This window comes from Chlamydotis macqueenii, chromosome 14 (assembly GCF_036417535.1).
Source record: "Chlamydotis macqueenii isolate bChlMac1 chromosome 14, bChlMac1.mat, whole genome shotgun sequence".
NCBI lineage: Eukaryota > Metazoa > Chordata > Aves > Otidiformes > Otididae > Chlamydotis > Chlamydotis macqueenii.
This window is the reverse complement of record NC_141569.1, coordinates 3,877,501-3,894,464: the sequence shown is the minus strand read 5'-3', so window position 1 is coordinate 3,894,464 and position 16,964 is coordinate 3,877,501. Positions and strand designations below refer to the sequence as shown.

At 43.4% G+C, this 16,964-nt stretch overlaps 1 protein-coding gene across 7 annotated transcripts in view; it reads right to left on the bottom strand.

The window, feature by feature from the left end:
• Positions 1 to 231: 231 nt before the first annotated feature.
• Positions 232 to 16,964, bottom strand: part of PURA (purine rich element binding protein A) — a 20,877-nt gene continuing 4,144 nt past the window's right edge. Inside the window, exons 2-4 of one of the 7 annotated variants that reach the window (XM_086759010.1) lie at positions 3,447 to 3,512; positions 3,303 to 3,359; positions 232 to 2,296 (exon numbers count right to left, since the gene is read on the bottom strand). The gene's annotated coding sequence lies outside the window, so the exon portion shown is untranslated. Of the gene's footprint in view, positions 3,513 to 16,964 lie in introns of all 7 variants that reach the window. The other 6 variants (XM_086759015.1, XM_086759009.1, XM_086759012.1 and 3 more) reach the window with 6 other exon arrangements.

Below are 16,964 nucleotides of genomic sequence, written 5' to 3'. Positions count from 1 at the left end.
GGGTATGAAGGGCCAGCCTCATGACGTGGAGGGGGTTGGAAAATGTTAGCTAGTACTCCTGTCAGACCTCGCAGAGAGAGGCATGTTTTGTTTCTTCCTCAGAACCTAATTTAAAACACAAGGATGCAGTGAAAAACCTGCTTTGGAGGATTTTAAAGAACAGCACGAACTAAAAAAGCAGCTGCCAAAATGAATTTCCAGCATTAAAAATCAGCACTGATGAGAGCCATCTTAGATCAAATAATTTATTTAGTAATTCCATGTAAACACTTCAGATTTACTAGCAAATACAATGCTTGCTGTTCTTTTAAATAGATCATTCAAAAAATAAGAATCTATTATCAATGGCAGGTTGACTAGAGAGCTCCATACTACTGTACAATAAGGAATTTGTTTTCTAATGGATTTAACATCTTGATTTTTCTTGTTCTGTGTTTGCTTTACACAAAGCCCAAAGGACACACGTTTGAACTGCTCCCTGATGATGCCACTGCGGACTGGGGTGTTTTGGGGAAGGGACGCAGGCAACTCCTCCCATCCTGGCATTGGTATAAGCTGATGTGAGAGTGGGATGGCAGAACTTGTGTGAACACTGTTCACCAATGCGCGCCTTTTCGGTCAGAAAACAGAAAATGAACGGTGGAGAACTTCTCTTTGGGATGTATAAAAGCAACGAACTCCATCGTTGGCATTTACTTATCAACACAGCAGTACACATACATGTATCCACAGTCTCGGAAAAGCATCCTATGAGCTGGAGAAAGCAGTGGTTCTGAGGCTTGGTACACCAGTGCACTAAAACCAAAAGAATGATACCTTCTTACATAGTCAAATGAAAAATAAATATCTTTATTTTCTGCCTACTTTATTTCAGTTTTCAAATAAATTTTAAATAAATCTGTACAAAGTATACTGTTACAGTATATATTCGTAAGTTAACTGAAATACCTAAGTGTAACAACACTACAATAAAGCAGTATAGATTGGCACATCTCTAATAAAGATTAACTTTTACACTCAAAAAATACCAACTCCCATGAAAACCCTTGATATATTTTTGGTATTTTTATGCAAGTTATGTTGCAAACCAGTTACAGACCAATTCTCCCTTGCCTTAAAAAGAAGATAACTTCTAATGGTTTTTCAGAGAATGTGAACATCTTTATGCTGTTAAAGGGACACCATCAGGCTAAAAGAGAGAGAGAGATATTTAAAAAAAAAAGCAAAAACTTTGGTCAAAAATTGGCAAGTTTTAGACCTTGTGCACTTTCACCCATCTTGCTGAGCTCTGGCTGCAGTCGGTGCCAGGGATGGCAGGACTGTGGCAGCAGGGCCGGGCATCTCGCCTCTCACCAGGACCAGAGAGACTCTTCGTAGCGGCCAGACTTCCATCCCGTGCCCCGGCTGCAGGGATGCAAACTGCTGCGGGAATGCTTCCAGCCAAACACCCAAGCCAAATAGAAAAGGATTTTTCCCCCTTCCGATTAAAAAAGGAATTATCACACATGCACTGGGGAGAGTTTTTTGCTTTTTTTTCACCCCCGCAAAAACCAAGAACCTAAAATGGATCTGAGAGTGTCCCTTTGCTCAAAATAAAGACTTCCGTACTATAACAGATTAGATATTGAAGCAAACTTGTTCACAGGGTGAAAGAGCCAGGTACATTTCAAAATTCAATTTTTCAAAAGTTGTGAGATTCATAAGCTCTTGAAATCTCCTAACATTTCATTAAATAATTCCAAACTGGGAATTGGAGGATAAATACTACAGATTAAGAGTGAGAGTTTCCTCTCTTAATCTTTCCAATGATATATTAAATCAACATTTACATGCTGAAAGTTAATCTTACATTAGAATGTAATGCAATATTGGCTGCAACATAAACCTATAAATAAATCAACTACCATAGATTAAACTCTGTTAAATATTTCTAAGTTAATAAAATATTGACAGTATTATAAAATTACAGTATTTACAATAAGAAAAAATCTAGACTAGTATATACCTTTAACAGATCTCTTCTCCAATTCGGGATTGCAACGGAATTATGAATATATGAACAATTTATTAGAAAGTTGCATTGCAATTATAATTTTTCCATTAGAGCTAGAGAGGCTAATCTATCACTGCCTTTGAAAAAAAATAATAAGTGACTTCTGATGGTGGGGTGTAGCTTTTGAGTACCAAACTGGTAACAGGAGTCCTCCGCAAGACGTCTGAAGATTATGTAGGACCAGCCTCAATTGCTCAGATTAAAGTTGTATTACAGAACTGCCAGCAATCAGAACCACCCAGGCTGCAAAAGGGGAGGAAAGGTAGTGTTCAGCTCAAAGTGCACAGCCGGAAGGGCTCCCCTTATTCTGGACTCCAACTAAGCCTGCAGGAGCTTCAATCTGCACTCAAAAACTGCAAAACCCTGAGCTTTTGGGTTCATTAGGACGAAATTAGCCACCGGTGCTCCTTAAAGGGACATAGTTAGGTTGCAGCTATGCCAAAAACACTCTCGCCAACCATATATGATAAAACCAGACTACGTGTTTGAGATGCTCTTTGGCTCACTTTTTGGGAGGTTGTGTTTTTTGGGGGGGTTGGGGCTGGGTTGTTTTGTTTTGTTTTTTTTTCATTTTGTTTGCTTGGGTGAAAATTGGCTGGGACTGTGCAGTCAACTCATTTTCTATTCCTCACCAGCTTCTCTGTTTCTTGAGTATTAGCATAACGCTGCTGTGCTTGGGTCACAAAAACTTGTGGAAAAAAAAGGAAGCTTCAACGCTCCCAAATATAAACCAAAACTCTGAAAAAATTACCTGAAGCGATTCTCATCATTACAAAGTGCCAGCTGCTTTTGGGGTCCCAGACACCTAGCAATGTCCTTTTAAGGATCAGACCTTTTACCTTCCCTTTCTCCCAGCCTTGGAGGAAGAGTCTACAATGAGTTTAGGAAGGGCAACGTTCAAATTCTCTCCCTCCTCCCCACATCACACTTGCTTTCTAGCAGCAAATTAGAAAAAAACGAGGGGAAAAAAATAATTTTCAAATTCCTTTCCCGCCCTTCCCTCCCCCAGTCCTGCTCACTGTGAAACGGAAATGGCATTTTTTAGTGTATATTTTTGGGTAAGTTATTTTCTCAGCCTCAAGCCTGAAGATGCTTGTGAGAGACCTACCCGCAGGCTTCGGAGAGGTGAATTTATGCATTTGCAGGGGTTTCTACCAGTTCCCATAGTGGATGATGGGGAACACCTCTGTCCTTAAAAGTAGTTTTTAAAATGGTAAAAGAATAATTTGTAAACTTGGGTCTACGTTACCAACAGAAGGCTCTAGGTCCTGCGGGCTCCAGTTCCCAGAGATGCAGAGCAGGAAAACTAGAAAGAAAACTTGGTACCTTTCAATCGCCTGCCAGGTTGTACTGGGGGGGAGCGGGGAATGAGAGAGACAAAATGACAACTGACCTTATAAACAAAGGTATGTTTAGGGCTTCTGGTTTCAGGAATAAACCGATATTTACTGGTAAAAGTCTGCCAAAAAACAAAAAAAAAGAAACACAGAATTACTGGTAAATATTGGTTTATATGGAGAAGTTTAAAAAAAAAAAGAAGTCATAGTGCTCCTGATCTCCATGTGCTCCCTGGCGGGAGTCGAGAGCTGCCCCGTGGCACCATCTTTGGCACCCGGACACCTCAAACCAGAAGCCTTGTGTTGAGAGGAAATTCGGGTTTCTTTCCTTTTCTCCCCTTAAACGACGCGGTTCTCTACGGATTCCCTCCCACCCCCACCCCACCCCCCACCCCCTCCATAAGGCTTGTCCTACAGGGGTTTGGCTCAGGAGATGGAAAGTCTTCTTCTGAAAACACTTGGAAATGAATTTGTACATAATATGGTATCTCAATACCAAGGCTGCTGGTGCCTGAGCTCGTCCGCTCCCTGAGATACCATAAAATATACAAGACTGAGTGTATATTTTAAAGAAAGCATTTTCTTGTAAGTGGCATAAACCCATTAATTTTATTTACATGCTTATTTATTTCCAAAAATAGAGTTGGTCCACATTGGACAAGAGAAATCAAGAAGCCATACAGTAGAAGAGTTAAAAGTCCAACATTTAACCAAAGTACAATGAAATTCCAGAAGTCTGTGGCTGACTTGAACCACAGAAACATACACATGAGCCACACAGACATTTGTACATAGAGCATTATATTACCAATGATATTTGCAAACATGAGGTCAAGATGGCTAAAAACCCAGCAGAACTGAATCAGGGGTCATGGCTGAACAGAAGCAGGTGGTGAACGGCTGTCGCTATCGTGGGGAAACACCACTCTCCAGAGATTTTGCTTCACTTTTTGTTTTTTTCTTTAACTGAGAAAGTCCTAATTTTTCTGCCCTGGGGATCGAACTTGAGGACATGGTGAAAGCCACCACCGCGTAGCTCCCTACATGCACACCAAGCGGCTGGGCAATGCGTACGCAGCATCACCCGCAGAGATGCCAGGGGTCTTGTACCCATGAAGATGCAAGGAGCGCGAAACAGCATGGATGCCAAATAGGACTGGCAAGCCCCAGGGCTGGCTGTGCTGGGGCTGAGCTCTGCTCGGAGGACAAAAGCCCAGCCTACGAAAACATCGAGTCTGATGCCAAAGCAGAGCAAATCTGCCGGACAGGACTCCCGTCCCATCTGCCGGACAGACTGACCCTGCCTGCTGCTACCTGGCCTTGAAGATCACTTGGAAAAGAAAAAGAAAGTATTTATACCCTTGTGGTGTGCTGCGGGGTGTCTGAAAAGGGTTCAGATGGGTTTTGTCCTGAAAACAAGGGTTTCCCTCCCTTGCAGCAGGCAATTTTTGGCATTAGTAATTACAGTCCCATCTACCTTTTCTGGAAGACCACAAATAACCCAGCCTGCAGAGACCTACGGTATTAGAGGATGTTGTACCGGACAGATGAGGGAAGTGATTTTTACTCAAACAATTTAACTTTTTTGTATTTTTTTTTAAAAAAAGCTCAGAGGCATGATGGACAGCAGAAGAAAAAATACAGAGAAGCTGCATTATCTCTGCATTGTGGTCTGGTTTATCTAGGTATTTCCATGATCCTCCCATGATAATATCTCGGTGTCTCCAAAGGATGGAAAAATAGATTTAAACCTGTATGTTCTCCTGCAGAGAATCACAGCAAGTAAAAGGGGGAAGACAGTTGTAGCACTCCTGGTACCTCTACAAACAACCCCCTGCATGGGGCCGAACCACATTAAGAGGGTATAAATTAATTTTCCTTTTTCAAGTAATCTTTGACATTCACAATATTAAGCCTAGTCCAATGTGAATGCTAGTATAGAGCTAATTTACAGAATACCAATGATAATTATCTGTACCTAACAGGATTTAAAGGCAAGTATACTCAGAACATTTAGAAAAAAATACTATTACCAAAATGCCAGACCTTTGACAGCAGTTAAAGCAGAAGCAGCCGTGCAGTTTTCTATGTGGACGGACAGCCTTTAGCACAAGTCACTATTATCATCTGAGCCTGTAACAGACAACTTTCTCTTCTGATTTGTCTTCTAGAACTTTTCTAATCTCAGATGTGAAATACATTTTTAAAAGAGATGGGCCTGATCCCGTGCAGTTGGGTACGTACAACACTCCCCAGTGAAACTCAAAGCCCAAATTCTTAAAGAGAGAGGACAAAAGATTTTTTTTCTTACATCAAATAACTATCATGCAAGCATACCACGACGTTTTTATATTAAGTACTTCAAAGTCAGCTGGTATAATTTAACTAGAAGTGAGCAACCTAATGCAATTAGTATTTCTAGGGGGAGGGGACAAAGGTTGTGCCAGTGACAACCACCGCATTACAGAGGGAAAACAGCACAGAGACACCGTGGGGGTCTGATGAACTGTGTTACAGGAGAGTTCACGCACAGCAGCCCCTGAGACCTCAGCACCTAAATCTGTAATACGCAGTTATTTTCTTTGGCAGTCTACACATCTTCACTTCATTTGCTTTTGCTACCCAGAATGAGATTTTCTTGTTCCAGAATGAGCAAATCACTTAAAGCCTAGCAATACTGTGGGAGCACTGAAATTGCCTTTCCCCCGCCTATTGCCCTGCATTTCCCAGCGCCAGCCGCCACCGCTGCACGCTCACCGTACCAGACCTTAGAGAATCAGCTCTTCTAAATTCTACAGTCATGGCCAGGCTGACATCGCTTCTCCAGGATAAACCAAACACTCTGCTCTTCCAATTGCCAATTTTTAATATTTAAACACTAACTCTAACTGAAAGCCTTGAGGTGCCTGCATTTAACCTACTGCAAAATCCACTGATTTATCAAAGCACTTACTCTTTGGTACCAACATCTACTGAAGACAAGGAAGGTGGGAAAAGCAAGGGTATTTGCCATGACTTCCAGACTTTTAAGCAGACTAAAACTAAGCTAGAGCAGCAAAGGGTTGCTCTAGCTCAGACCAGTTAGCTATGGGTCCTCCTAGGTCGCTTGGGAAGAGAGGTAACAGAGGTCTGCACACATGCACGCACACACGGACAGCCTTCCCTCAAGAACAGAACTAGATGAGACCTGGACAATGTTGACAGACCTCTCTCCCCACTCCCTCTCTCTCTGTCCATTTTCAAAACCAAAACCTTTTAGGTTTTTCTTGGTAAAAACAAAATAAAACAGAACCTATCCACAACATTAGTTGCTGAGGCCTGCTCTGGGATCTGGCAGGCCTGCAAGTCAAGCTCAGGGTAGGAATCTGAACTGGGGGTGTCACATCACAGGAGAAATCTAGATGCCAGGCTACCCAGTACTCTGGGCTTGTTTCTCCTCTTTGGTCAATCAGACTTTGCATACAAGACCTAGATGTGCTCACCAGAAAAGTTCAATGAAAATCAACCCTTCTTCATCTGGCAACTTTGGTTTTAATGAATTGGTGTTTTCCAGAGGAAACTCATTTTCTCCAGGGCTGAAGATCTACTCACGATTCAGACACGGAAGCCTTCAATCACCATCTCCAAGTAGACGTTTGTCTACCTTGTGCTGCCCAAGTGATCTACATCAGCTGCAACCAAAGAAGGACTCCATGATATTTCTCTTCTCGTTACAAGCATGATTTTTTAATACCTTCTGGGGAGGACTTGATAAAAACCTTTTAAAACCTCCAAATAAAGATCAGTTGATTCTCCACCTGCTGCTGTTTGTCAACATGTTCAAAGATTCTGGTAGATCACCCAGAAAACAAGATTGATCATAGAATCACAGAATTATTTGGGTTGGAAGGAACCTTCGAAGACCCCTTTCTTTGCAGAAAGTATGTTGCTTTCAACCGATCACATCCTGAAGAGTTACAGCACTTCAGTTTCTCCTACTCAGATCGGAGTTCAGGGCTACTGATCTGCAATTCCCAGTGACCTGTTTGATAGTTTAATTAAAAAAATAGTAATTCGACATTAGGATCTTACCTAGTCATGGCTATTTTTTAACAGCCCTGTTTTTCTAGTAACTTTAGCGTTTCAATTTTTCAGCTTGACTAGCTCTTTTAAAACTCCTAGGTCCACCTGTTGCTCTTCCACTTGAATTTACTACTTTGCTCCAGTATCTGTCTCAAACACTTGAGTTTCAGAGGGAGGTTCCTTATCTTTACCACCCAAAAGGACTAGGTGATGGATAGGTAGGCCCTCAAACATGTCCTGTGCTCCAGAATAACGCGGAGAAGTCACTTAAGTAGTACGAAGTAGCACGGAAAATTAACTGTGCCTTCAGTCTTGCAGGCTCAGATGTTCTCCCGAGCCTTATCTCTGACGTACGTAAGAAAGTATTTGCTCCCTAAGGCCCTGGCTCTTCAAAGCCCCTCCTAAATGGCTTAATTTCCAGACCACGGGTTACCTGCCATACAGCATGGCTCTTTCAGTCTACTTGGCAAGAATTGGACTTCTGTCTTTTGACGGAGTCTTGCTGGACTCCAGAAGTCCCTTCCTGTATAACTGTTATACTTCATAACTTTATAACTACTTTACTTCATAACTGATTTCCACTTCAGCTCTGAAGCTCCTTCACAACACAAGCTCTCTCTCACTTGGATATCTGTAACCTTTCTAGGTATCTATGGGGCTGCCTTGACAAAGTCTAAGGACTTTATTTTTCTGATCTTCTCCCCTGCAGTATTTTATAACACAGGACTCATTTTTAGTCCAGCCCCTTCCACCCCTGAGGATGCCGAACCTGTAATTGTACTGCGGTCACTGCTATTTAATGACTCAACGGTAATTATATCTCGAACCATTTCTTACATTTTAGTCCTAAATCAAGGCTAACTCCATACCAGGCTCTTGCAAGAAATGATCCTTTAAGTAAATCAAGATGTTTGTTCACCAAAATGTTAGCTAGCTCCTTCCCAAACAATCTGGCCAGATAGCATGGACGTAATTGAATTTACTTTTTCTTACAGGTTTATGAAGATGCATGAGCCTAGTTTTCTCCCAAGCACCATGAAATCCATAACCACCTTCTTGTCTGGAATAGAAAATTTCCTAATACCTCCGTGTCATTAAAATATGAGATTTATATCCAACATAAATTTGGCTGTGTGGCCATCATTACTCCAATTTCCTCTCAGATTTTACGTCAGCTTTTCAGATCTCATGTTCCTTCACACCTTTATGATCTAGCATGCCTATTCAGTATAGTTTGAAGGCAGGTAATGCAGTATGTTACCAATTTTTGTCACCCCCCACCATGTTTCAATCAGACCAGCTATGCCAAGGTCTTTTTACACTGCTGAGCAGCCTACAACATCAACAACAACTATTTTTGTTTCACGTTTCCAGACTGGTACACAGACATTTTCCTAGTTTGCAACACATGCCCATTTCTCAGCCCAATCTGCAGCCCGACAGCCGGTTGCTCCCCCCACGTACACAACTCTACTCTCAACCTTCGGTACCCCACACCAAAAAGTTGCCCCTTGCTCTCCAGGAGAAAGCAAGTTTTTGTTCCTGGCATTCCTGTTCAGTGCCTTCGTCCAAGCCCTGATGGCCTCAGCCTTCCATCAGCACTGTGTTCAGTCCGTCCTCCCAAAACCCTGTCCACCTCCTGTGCCACCAGTGCAGGAACACTTCGCCTGAAGTGGAAACCAGCTCCCGCTGTGAAGTCATGACACTTACTTCACCTGCTTATCATACTCATTCTGTTTTTTTCCCAGGCATGCGTTAAGACTTTAGGAAGAGCTACTTCCATGTCCTAAATTCTATCTTCTTCCCAGGCACCCAAATTTAGCTTCTGAAGTATCTCCGCTTCAAGGATGACAGCCCCAGGCACTCTGGTATCTCCCAGGATCTGCTTGTCCAGTCAACAGGCAACTCGTCAGATGGATCCGCAGCAGAGCCTGTATTTCCCACGACCAAATCCTCTGCCATCCAAACCTCCCAGAGCTACCTCCCCAGCTTCTGGAGGCATCTTCAGAACAGCGAATGACTCCTCAACCAAGGCTTTAGTATTAAATTATAAATTGCCCCATACCAGCTGCAAGTCACGTTTCCACAAATAAGAGGCCAGGCAGGCAGTGCCAAGGTGAGGATGGACCACGACCGTGGCACAGATGATTTAATGCCTTCTCTTTTCCATCAGCTCAGCAACTTCGGCCTCAAGATGCTTTCTGGAGCTTTGAGCACCTCCACTTGTTGCACTGTACAGTATTTTATCAAAAGATAGTAACTCATAAAGTGCGTCCTCTCTGCACTCATGTGTGCAGTTCCTAGTGCACTTAAGCCAAAGTTCTTCAATTCCCGTAATTAAGCTAGGATTTTTACTTTATGACCATATAAAGTCCCTCTTTAAGCTAAATATAGACTGACTGTTAACGGATTCTTTTAAAAATTACTTTAAACCACCAATTAGAGACTTTCGTTGGACAAGATAAGTTACATATGGCCTTGCACAAGCCTGCAAGGACTCATTTACCAGGACTTTTATTGACAGTTGCAGTTCAGATGCCAACTTTTTTTTTTTTTCGCTAAAGACTGAACGAGCCTCTGAACACAGCACTGTCAGAAGGCCTATGCACAAACCGAACTGTTTGCATGCATGAAAGCAGAGATGACAATTACATGAATTTGCAGTGCTTAGCTCAGAATGATTAATGCTAGAAAATAATTCAAAGTCCCTATTTTGCTCAGAGACCTGCCTGTTTGCCTTTCAGCAGCCCCTTGCAACGGTGATCCTACCATCATTTATTATTTAAATAAAATAATATTTTAAATAAAAAGAAATTGTGTCCCCATTTATAACTCTGACAAGACACTGGCTTCTTTTCTTCACCTCTACTGCTGCTCAGACAACATTTTTATTAAGTTGACCTGCCCACACAGTTCCTGATAAGCCAATGCTACATTGCCAGCATCACTTGAGTGGGAGGTTTAAATACCAGATTTCACAAAATCCTTTATCTGCGCTTCATAGCCCTGGCATTTGTTGAAGTATTGACAGATCAGCAAGTCTTCACAGTTCGCCTAGAAGTGAGACAGCTGGACCTGCTTCTGCTGGATGATGCAGAAGAGAAGAGCTGGCCCTTGAAAACCCAGTGCCCACCTCCTGACCCCCAGGTGAGTCTTGAGGAGTCCAGATCAGCTGAGGCCAACGTGACGGTGCATGCTCCCCAGGAGCTGCTGGCTTGAGCTCCCCTGCCCATACTAAATGCCCAAGCAAAAGGCAAGCCCAGGAAAAGCAAGTTCCAAACCTCAGGAGGCTACAGGCAATAAAGCCAGCAGCTTGCATTGCACTCACAGTTGTGCAAGCAGGACAGAGCATCCAGAAAGAAAACACATTCCCTAGTGAGACCCTACAGCAAGCCAACATAGGGAAGAGAAAGACACTCAAACCAATGTGGCTAACCTTCAAGTGACAGCGCTGCTCTGAGATGTCCTACAGACATCTGTCCTACAGATGTCCTACAGGAGGTCCTGCCCAAGATGCACAGATGCTGTCCTGCTCTCTGGTAGACAACAGCGCGCCTTTCTACTCAGAGTTAGAAGAACAAAACCCACCCCAGTCTTTGACCGGGGCTCATGGAGGGCACTGCATATACGATGAGCACCCGGTGGTTTGAGCTTGAGTCGCACATCAAAACATTCTCCTGCAATGGAAAAAAACTACCACTGCTCATTTTCTCACCCTCAGCTCCCAGAGTTATGAATTACCCAGGCATATATCTTACATAGACTCGGCCTCCTTCAGGTGCCGCGTGAAGCCTGCAGCTTCATCTCTGCATCAGCTGATGACACACAGTGGAGGTCAGCCCTGCAGCAGAGACCCTGCAGCTCACATGTCCTTGCACGCCAGCCCTGAAGGCCCCGGTGCCTGTGCTGGCCAACCCTAAAGCAACTATCCATTGGTCCAGTGGGATGACGAAATGTCTCCGAGATGTCTCTGATGGCCCAGGATCAGCTCACAGACCTTCCCATGAGCACAACAGTGCCACCTCACAGTCGAAACCACTGACGTGCATCAGTGAGACGCGATCTCTTGCACCAAGACGGTCACCCATGGTGGCTGCCGCACAGTCTCTGCACCATGTCCAGTATGAAATCCAAACCCATTGGGTTCAACATGGTCATGGGAATTCAGATGCTTTTTGCCAGCCACCTTTACAAGCAGCTCTCCATAGAAATCAAGATGGTGACTGGGATGGCATTTCAATGTGTAAAGGTTCTTCCCTGAAAAGCTGTCTAAATCTCTCCAAGGCATGCACTTTGGCTGCCTGGCAGCACACAGCCGATCTCCCTCCAAGGCCTCGCTAGCCAAGAGGGGCACATCCTTCCATGCTGCAGATGTAACCCTACACCTCTGGCCTCTCCAATCTGCCACAGAAAGAATGAAGCTTTTCTTTGCTTCCTGCATATTTCAAGGTAGTGTTTCAAGAGAAAAACTCTTCTCTGCCACAGCCAGGAAGGCCCTACACAAACTCCCACTGCCAACGCTGCAGCCCGTTCTCTTTTCACCTCAGTCTCCTCGGTGGCCTAAGCCTAAGAAAAGGCTAAGGTGTGTATTTTTGCAAAGCTAACATCAGGATTGACAGCAAACCAACAGATGACCAGCAAAGCCAAGGAATTATCCGAATTAAGACCAAGTTACCTACTGGGGAGATCCAGAAGACGCCCATCCAAAGCAAGCGCTCTCCCAGCTGATGGCTGATCTGGAGAGGAGAAGGCATACACTACATCCCGTGAACCTAGGCCTCAAGACAAAGAGGCACAAAGATGGCCAGCCATCTACACAGGCAGTCTCCTGTTTTATCTAGGGCTAGGTCTACACAAGCAATTGGCACAGACAGAGCCCGCTTCAACAGCAAAGGAGTCATTGTTCAGGACCCGACACTCACGTTATCTGTGTTTTGGAGATTTTACTCTCCCACGAGTGCTAGCTTGGTCTGATGGACCTAATGCCCACCAGCTGGTAGAGCTTGTTTTTTGCCTTAGTTAAACCCAAAATGAATCAGGTCAAACGTACTGCAGGCACTGCCACAGCCCCAGGGATGTCTAGTGCAGGGTCTCGGTCACCCAAAATGAAAAACTGCTTACACACAGGCAAAACCTACAGCCAGCCTGAGCAGGGTTCCATCTTGGCTGGATGTGGTGCCTTCCAGAGCAAAAGGCTCAGGACGAGATCACCTCTCCAGGCGAAGGAGCCCCAGCAGTATTGATCTGCAGAGGGACAGCAAAGCATTGTTTGGGGATATCCAGCCATTCATTCTGTCTTGTTTTAATCAGTCAACACTCCAAAGACAGATAGCAGGGCCAGAAGCCCTCTACTTTTATCTTTTCTTACTTAATCTCCAGCTGACACTTTTCTGTGAAAACATTCCTCATTCCTCACTGTATGAATTCAGCTCTCCCTTTTCTGTGATATTTTGCCTCAAACAGACTACCCAAATGTTTACTACTTTTACAGAGGCAGGGACGACATGCTCTGACTCTCCCAAAAACCACGACTGCTTGTCTGGCTTCAGCCACATCCAGACACTGAATTGCAGAGATGGGACCAGCAGAGCTACCAGCTCAGCCCCACACCCCGGCCGCCTCGCACTCCCCTGGGATTAGCTGCCTGACACCCCTCGGCTGCCTGCGGCGAAGGGTCCACGAGCTGCTGTCACCTGGCCCTTACGTGCTTCTCCTTTCCCTTCCAATGTACTTCTCCAGTGACAACTTTTACACAATCTAAATTGCAATAAAATAGCCAGTCTACCGTTGGATGAGTAACTCTGTGAACCCCAATGGATGGTGCAGCGTTTACTTCTCTCTGCTATCTATAGCTGCTCAGATCTGCATTAGTGACAAGCAATGCACAGCCCAGTAAAGCCTCATGAGCCACTTCTATTCGCAGGAAGTGCGGTGCATTGCAGACCCTTACATAGGCTCACTATCCCGCAACAGTAGTGCTGCTAGAACACAGTCCCATCAGGAACCCAAAATGCTTTGAAAAAGTAAAAAGTTAGAAAAAAGGATAGGCAGGCTAAGAGAAACTCCCAGAGCAGACCCTAGACGATCTGATGTGAGCGGCACAGGAGCGGGGAGACAGCATTGCTGCTGGGAGCAGAGCAGGCAGCCTGACTCTGGCGGAGGAGCTTCAGCTGCCAGAAGAGAGGAGCATCCTTCCTGTGTCATCAGGCCATCACCCTCAGTAATCTCAACATGAAAGGTCCCACTTAGAAGAAAAAAAAAAAAGCCATGAACTTCAGGTCCAAAGATCAGGCTGTGGTTAAAACAGGCTTTTAAAAGAGTCCATTTAGATTAAGTCCATTTGAGAGTCCATTTAGATTAACCTTAACTAGCTTTAAACTATATATATATTATCTCCTTGCCACGTTCGCAACCCACGCACAACATTTTGTGGTGCCACCGAGCTAAATCCTGTGCAAGTGAGCAGAGTAAAAAGAACCACAGGCTTGGAAAAAAGCTCTGGGCTGAAATTATCTTTCATTGTTGCAAGTGGCACAGGAGATGGCAACAGCAGAAGGAATCAAGAATAAAAATGGAACTCGCTTGTTTACCTTGTCGGTTTTGTCAAAACATTTTGACAACACTTTGCATGCAGCCCACTTCTCTGTTCTGCTACCAAAAATTCAGATCCTTTCACCTATCTTCACATGTTACAGAAGAAAGCCAAGGAGAGTAAAACTTTTAGAGAGAGAAGTGCATGTGCAAGAAAGACAAAGCTCATCACGAGAACTTAAAACTATGCCGGACTCCTCTTCCAAACAGTCTAAACACCAACACGAACAGTGACCCTTCAATTGTACAAGCTGAGTTAACAAGGAGCAGGCAGCCAGCAGAGGAGGACAGTAAGAAAATGAAAGGAAAGTTTGGGTAAGTCTGCCAAAAAGCAAAGCAAAAAAAAGAAAAAAAAAAAAGAAAAAAAAAGAAAGCGGGGGGGGGGAAGAGAAAAAAGGTGAAACCCAGGATTTTTAATTGGCAATTAAAAATAAAAAAATATTGACAGTGTTGTTTTAACAGAGAAACTCTCCAGCGCTTTAGGCAGAGCTCTACCTCTCAAAAACCAATCCAAGCTGGTAAGAAGCAGCAGGTTTTTGTATGAGCAAATTGTAGTTGTGGAAGAATTTGCTTTTGCTGCTTTATTTTGAAGTCACCTAAGAGAGACTTGTTTTCTACCCGTTGGATGAGCAAAACCCAGGAAATTGCTCGGTTCTAGTTATACTTTGAGTTTTTGTGTTTCATGAGAGCCCCTCGAAATGTAAACCTGTTTTAGCATTCTTGTACATTAATGTCAGGATTCTCCACTTCTAGCTCCCACAACTTCTGCCACAGACAAGTCAATCAGATTTGGTATATGCCCTGGAACAGGAAATGGGAGGTCTGGGTTTAAAGGAAACAAGTAAACAAAAAATAATTATTTCAGTGCTCTGCAAGGTGTTAAATCCAAACTCAGTGGATCTGCTGAAGTCTTCAATCCAAAACACTCAGTAATTTTAGTTTTTTTTTTTTTAAAAAAAAGTTTAACCTGCTGAACTTGAAGAAAAGAAGAAAGTGGCAGATCTTTGAGGAAAAGCAACAAAGTGTGTGGGTGCAAAAATGTAATGTACCGTAGTTAACCACCTTAGAAGAAATCAGAGTTTTGCTTTGTTTGGTTTTGTTTTTCTTAAGTGCCAGGGAAACGCGCTTCCCAAAGGGCGGCTTTAGGTTTTATGGGCACCAAGGTGGAAGCATGAAGTGAAGACATGCCAAAAACATCAGGTTTTCGTAAACCCGTCTTGAAAAAGTGCGTGTGTTTTTAGTAAAAATGCATATCTACCAAATCTCCACTGACCACGGGCCACTTGGGTAAGGAAAGTTGCATCAATTTGCAGCATCAACGCTGACATTTTTGCCTTCTCCTTCCACCCACCTCCCCAATGTTTTTTCCTTGGGAGACATACAGCGCCACTGCATTAGAACGTACAAGAAATGAAAACAGTGAGTACAACTGATATAGATCCATTGACTTTTTATTACAAAGGTACTTGATCACTTGGCTTCAAAAAAGTTTAAATCAACCCCTATTTTCTGTACGCCAGTACAAAGTAAAAGCTATTTTACAAATTAAATACCTAAAAATTTGACAAAAATATTAAAGTTTGATGGAAAAAACAGTTATAAAAATCTTAAATCCCCTTCGAAGAAGGTAAGAGATAACATCCCCTCCCAACCCCACAGTCCTGTTATACAATATTAATAGTAATTTTTTTTAGAATAGGTAGCTATGTTATATCTTGCTGTTAGCATACAAGTCACTCTAATAGCTTTATCTGTATATACTCCAGTTAGTGCATGAATGTCATCTCACTGAATATAATCAATTATCTTTAACTGATCCCTAATTTACATTTCATAGCTTGCATAGTTTGAAGGGACAAAGGTCATACTACAGCTAATCATAAAAAAGGTGGTTACAGTGCTATTTTTAAAGGCAACAAAGTAATTGCTCCCCCCCCAAAAGAAAAAAAAAAAGAAGTTATCAGTCAGCTCTGAGCAGGGGTTAAAATCACCGGCAGCTTTCTGCCTTGCTCGGTAGGATCAGGACAGTCTCTGCCTCGCGCCTGCAGCCCCTCTGCGCGTTACAACAGTCATGTTACAGGTTGCGACCCGCTGCCTCAGCCAGCACTGCGCCGAGCACGTTCCAACCCCTGCGAGGGATACGCAAGAAAGCGACACTGTCAAGTATTTTTTTTCTTTTTTTTTCTTTTTTTTCAAAATTGAATTTTCCAAAAGCTCTCCACCTCCTGTGGGGAACGCCTGGTTCAGCCTGGTCCTGACACAGCTCCTGCCTGGTGGAAGCCCTGACCCTCCATGGCACCAAGGGCCTGGTGGCTACCTCCAGGCCGGGGCCGGCCGGTCCGCTCCTGCTCCTGGCCAGCTGGCTGGCTGCCTCTGGCGGCAGCGTTGCAAGCGGGACCACAAAGAAGAGGCAGGAATCAACAGCAGCTTGTTCTGTTTCTGAATTTTTTCTTTTTTATTTCACTTCTTGGAGACGGGGCAATTTTTCTTTTTTTTTAAAAACAGAAAAATACTAAGGACTTTGAATTTGGAGGACATTTCTCCGTTAGCATAACACCACTTAAAGGGCGGATGTATTTCAATGGCAAATTACTTGACAGTGTCCCTTTAACTTAAAAATAAAATAAAGTCAGTATTGCAATGAATTTCAAGTTTTCTTGCACGTAGTCACTATAAAGTAGTTTTTATCATGCTCTTGGACCTATTCTACAAGACATTTAAAAGCATATCATCAAGGAAAATATAAGGCATACTTCTCAGGAATTAGATAGCTTGGCACATTTGAGCATACTGTCTTTTTTTAAAACAACACATATGGTCAAATATACCTTTCACCTTCTAACATGAAACAGGGTTTTCTGCACTTTGCTTTAAATACTGAGATATTAGAGCCTTGGTAAAGTACCGAGCACCTCCGGGAA